Here is a 5,899-nt window from a genome sequence, read left to right on the forward strand (position 1 = left end):
GTCAAAGGCCTTCTTTGCATCTATTGAGATGACCATGTGGTTCTTGTCTTTGAGCCCATTTATATGATTTATGACGTTTATTCACTTACGTACATTGAACTATCCCTGTGTCCCTGAAATAAAGCCAACTTGATCATGGTGGATGTCTTGTCTGATGGGATTAGGTTTCATTTGCTCTTTTTTTTAAAGTGTCTTGAGTTGCAATGTTGTTTATTTGTGTTTATTTGTGTTCTTTCCAATTTTTTAATGTAGGCACTTAGAGCTAGAAACTTCCCTCTAAGAACGGCTTTCAGCGTGTCCCAGAGGTTTTGTTGTGTTGTATTGTCCTTTTCATTTAGTTCCAGGAATACTTTTATTTCTTAATTTCTCCTTTGACCCATTCATCATTCAGGAGTGTTTTGTTTAATCTTATTCAGTACATATGGTTACTGAGTTTTCTTCCAGTGTTGATTTTAAGCTTTATTTCATGTGTTCCAATAGAATACATGGAATTATTTCAATCTTTTTGTATTTGGTGAGATTTGTTTTGTGCCCCAGCATATGGTCAATTTTCCAGACGGTTCCATGGGGCACTGAATAGAAAGTATATTCTTTGGTGCTTCAGTGGAATATTCATTAGATGTCTATTAGGTCCATTTGATACATGGTATTGTTTAATTCAGATGTCTGTCTGTTAATTCTATGTCCTGTTGAGCTACCTAATGGAGACAATAGGGTATTGAAGTCCCCTACTATTAATGAGTTGGAATGAATCTGGGTCTTACAAGTCCTGCAGTACTGTTTTTATGAAGATTGGTGCTCCAGAGTTTGGTGAATATATGTTCATGATTGTAATATCTTCTTGATTCATTGTTCCCCTGATCAGAATGAAGTGGCCCTCTTTATCTCTTCTGATTAGTTTTAGTTTAAAGTCTATTTTATCAGATATTAGAATTACAATGCCTGCTTTTTTCTTAGTACCATTCACTTGGTATATTTTTTCCATCATTTCACCTTAAGGTAGTACCTTTCCTTGAAAGTGAGATGAGTTTCTTGCAGACAACAAAAAGATGGGGATTTTTCTTAATCCATTCACCTAGTCTGTGTCTTTTGTCTGGGGAGTTCAGTCCATTAATATTTAAAGTTATTAATGAAAGATGAGTATTGAATCCTTTCATTTTTATTTATGTTTACATTCTTGATATAGCTGTACGTTTCCACAGTTATACCTTCATTGGATTTCTTTCCACAACCCCTTGGGTATAGTCATTCCTTTCTTCAGCTGTTTGTAGTATTTCAAGAACTCTCTAAAAGGCTGATTTTGTTGACATGAATTCTTTCAGTCTATTTATGTCATGGAAGATTTTTCTTTCCCCTTCAACTATGATAGACATTTTGGCTGGGTATAGTAATCTGGCTTGGCATCTGTGGTCATTTAGAACTGGGAATACTTTGGTCCAGGCACTTCTGGCTTTCATGGTTTGCACTAAAATGTCAGCCATAATCCTGATGAGTTTTCCTTTATATATGACCTGCTGTTTTTCTTTTGCAGTTTTTAGTATTTTCTTTTTGTTCTGAATGATTAGTGTTTTTAGTATAATGTGCCATGGAGAGTTTCTTTTCTGGTCCTGTCTGTTTGGTGTTCTATATGCTTCTTGTATTTGTATGGGCATGTCTTTCTTTAATTTTGGGAAATTTTCTTCCATGATTCTGTTGAAGATCTGGTCCATGCCATTATCTTGGGATTCTTCACCTTCCTATATGCGTGCCTATGATTCATAAGTTTGGTTTTTTTATGGTGTCACACAATTCTTGCATATTCCATTCTTGTGTTTTCTTAAATTTTTCTTAATCCTTGCTTGAGTGGTCTAATTTGTCCACTTAATCTTCTAGTCTTGATATTCTGTTTTCCATTTCATTTATCCTATTGGTAAGGATTTCTCCTGTTGTTTCTAATTGGCTGAGTGTTTCATTTCCTTCTTCATTTCAGCCTGAGTATTCTTCAATATTTCTAACTCTTTTCTGAATTCATTAAGTTTATCCCTATCTTCCTTCAGTTCTTTGATTTCTTTGTGTGTTGTTTAAATTCACTGAATTCTTTTATCATGTTTATAATTGTTCTTTTGAGTTCCATGTCCTGTGTTATCTCTAGGGAGTTCTCATTGTACTCCTCTACAGGACTATTGGTACTTGGTGGGGATATATTATTTTGCTTTTTCACATTATTTTTTCCTCTGTGGCTTTCACATGTGAATTTCCTTCCTAGTTTCTGATTCTTGAAGGTTAAGACTCAAGCCCTCCTTTGTTGAGTTTAAATCTGCTTCTTTTTGTAAATTTTATGTGCCTTTGTGGTTTACTCCTTAGGCATGAAAAGCTGGTTGATCTAGGCTTCAGGTTCTCTCTTTTGATTTTATATTGGTGTGGCCTAACTGCTTTTGTCTTCAGGAGTTCCCACTGATGCCCAAGTGAGATCTCGGGCTTTCTCCTAAAGTCTGGGTTCCTCCAGGAAAGATGCTGCCCTCAGAAATGTGGGGGCTGGGCTGGCTTGGGAGAAAGACTCAGGATAGATGCTGGTCTCAGGAAGCTGGTGGCTGTGCCACCCAGGGAAGCAAAGGGAGGTGAGGGTAGGACCAGGCCCAAAGTGTTCCTGGGGACCACAGGCAGGAACTGGGTTGATCCCGATGCGGAAGATCAGGAAGCAGTGGTGGCTCTGGTCCCAGAGGTTAATGCCAGCATCTGTGGTACCAAGACAAGAAATGGGCCTGTACCCAGGCTAGGAGGAGAGTCACAGCGGGGAAGCTGGGCTGGTGAAGGGGGTTGGGGGAGTCAAGACATGGTGGGCACTCTGGACTTGCCCAAGGAAGGTGCTGGTACCAGGACACTGGCAGCTGTGCAGTCCAGGAAGCAAGGGAGAGGGAAGTAAAGTGGGGTGAGGGCAGGCCCAGGCCCAGAGGGTTCCTGGGGGCCACAGGGAGGAACTGGGTTGGTCAGGATGCAAAGGATCAGGAAGCAGTGGTGGCTCAGGGTGGAGAGGTTAGCCCAATGTTTGGGATGCCAAGACAATAAATGGACCTGTACCCAGGCTAGGAAGAGAGTCCCAGCAAGGGAGCTGGGAGGATGAAAGAGGCTGGGGGAGCCCAGGCGTGGTGGGCATGTTGGACTTACCCATGGAAGGTGCTGGCACTAGGATCCGGAAGGCTGTGCAGCCCAAGGAAGTAAAAGGAGGTGAGGGCAGGACCAGGCCCAGAGGGCTGTTGGATTGGTCTGCATGCAAAGGATCAGGAAGCAGTGGTGGCTCTGTGCTGAGAGGTCAGCCCTGGTGTCTAGGGTGGCAAGACAGGGCCTATATGGAGGCTAGGAGGAGAGAGACATGGGGCGGCCTGGGAGGGTGAAACAGGCTGGGGAGTTGAAGTGCTGTGGGTGCACTGGACTTACCCCAGGAAGGTGCTGGGACCAGGACACTGGAGGCTGTGTCCAGGGAAGTGTAATATAATAATTTTTAATATGTGTGTGCATGCACACTTGTGTGTATGTATGTTCACGTGAGTGCAGGTGCTTGCACACCCCGAGAGATTGGATCACCTAAAACTGGAGTGATAGGTGGTTGTGAGTCACTTGACTTGGGTGTTGCAAATCAAACTCGGATCCTCTGCAAGAATAGTTCCTGATCTTAACCACTGAGACATCTCTCCAGCCCCTATATTTTCATTCTATACAAAAACTTACTTTGCTATACCATGTTACTGTGAATTTTAGTGTGATCATTCTAATCTCAAAATATTCAAAAATTAAATTATCACCAAAAAGCAGGATATAAAAATACTTAGTTAAACAGTATGTCCTGTTGTGCCCATATAGTTGACACTTTAAAGACTGTACTGTTTTTTTCCCTTATTTTTAAATGGGGAGGGGGTGAATAATACAGTTCAATGACAAAAAGTGTTACTCATAAGCCAGTACATGACAAGTTTACCCATGTCCTATCTGTGTCTATCGTCTATGTCCTGAGTAAAGAGTACAGCAAATCGTATATAAGTTCACTTGTTTTTGATTCTACATTGAGTAGTAGCTCTTAGCTTACTTTTTTTTTTTTTTTGGTCTTTTTGAGAAAGGGTCTCCCTGTAGCTCCAGCTATCCTGGAACTGGCTATGTAAACCAGGCTGGCTTCCAACTCACAGAGATTTGCCTGCCTCTGCCTCCTGAGTTCTGGGACTCAAGGCATGTGTCACCACGCCCAGTCAGCTTACTTTTTGGTACCCAGTGTACTTCTTTATGTGGATCAACTTAACAAGTTTAAGAAGTTTAATCTCTGATCTTGTCATTTATAGTCTGTCATCGTAACACATACAGAACTGTGGAATAAAAAGAAAGATTTAAATGAGTTAAGTTTGAAGCATGAATATGAATTATCTTTTTCTATTTTCAAGTAAAATCTTGATGGCTAACTTTCTGTCAAAACAATGCCTTAAAATATAAGGGAAACTGTTCCAACCCACAGGCCTCTCTCCAGGGTAAGTCCATCTTGCCCTCCATGCCTTCATTTCCCCTAGTCTCATTCACCCTCCCATCTCCCCCACAGGTCTCTTCTCCTAGCCTTGGTCCTGTCCCATTCCTTGTCTTAGGGATGCAGACAACTAGGGAACCACTACTGCTTTCTGATCCTTTTCATCCAGACCAACTCAGTGCCTTCTCTGGTCCCCAGAAACAATGCTTCTGGGTGTGGCCCCACCCTCACCTCCCTCTGCTTTCCTGGGCCTGCAAGACCCACCTCAGGCCTCTCTCCAATCCGCAGGCCTCTCTCTGGGGTAAGTCCATTGCGCCCTCCCTGCCTTGACTCCCCCAGCCTCATTCACCCTCCTATCTCCCCTGCAGGTTTCTCCTCCTAGCCTGGGTCCTGTCCCATTCCTTGTCTTGGCACCCCAGACACCCTGGGAAACACCACTGCTTCCTGATCCTTTGAATCCAGACCAATTTAGTGCCTTCTCGGATGCCCAAGAGCACTCTGGGCCTGACCTCACCCTCACCTCCCTCTACTTCACTGGGCCTGCACCACCCACCAGCCTTTTTCAGGTCGCGGGGGCTGACCTTTCCTCCTCCTGATCCTTTCCATCCAGACCAACCCAGCTCCTCTGTGCAATCCCCAGGAGCCATTGGGGCTGCTTCCCCTCCCCATCTACCTTTGCATCTCTGGGTGCCACAGCCACCAGGTGCCCTAGACGAGCATCTTTCCTGGGCCCAGCTCCCAGGCCAGCCCAACCCCCAAACTTCTGAGGCCAAAATCTTTCCTGGAGGGATCCAGACCTTAGGAGAAAGCCTGAGAGTATCTGATCCTCATCTGACTTGGGTCTCTGGGGGAACTCCTGAAGACAAAAGCAATCTGGCCACTCCACAATAAAATCAAAAGAGAGAAGTGGAAGCTTAGACAAACCAGCTTTTCATGCCTGAAAAAGTAAACCACAAAGACATATAAAACTCACAAAAAAAAAAAAAAAAACCTAAACTTGAAGGCTTGAGTCTCACACAAGAATCAGAAACTACAAAAGAAATTCACTTGTCAAAATCACGGAGAAAGAATAATAACATGAAAAATCAAAATAACATATCCCCACCAAATACCAATAGTTCTCTAGAGGAGTACAGTGAGAACCCCCTAGAGATAATTCAGGACATGGAACTCAAAAGAACAATTATAAACATGATCAAAGAATTCAGTAAATTTAAGGAACACACAAAGAAATCAAAGAACTGAAGGAAGACAGGTATAAACTGCTGAATGAATTCAAAAAAGAGTTGGAAACATTGAAAACTACTCAGGCTGAAATGAAGAAGGAAGTGAAACACCCAGTAAGCCAATTAGAAATGACAGGAGAAAGCCTCACACTAGGATGAATGAAATGGAAAACAGAGTATCAAGACTGGA

Source organism: Nannospalax galili, unplaced genomic scaffold, assembly GCF_000622305.1.
Source record: "Nannospalax galili isolate Female #2095 unplaced genomic scaffold, S.galili_v1.0 scaffold140, whole genome shotgun sequence".
Lineage (NCBI taxonomy): Eukaryota > Metazoa > Chordata > Mammalia > Rodentia > Spalacidae > Nannospalax > Nannospalax galili.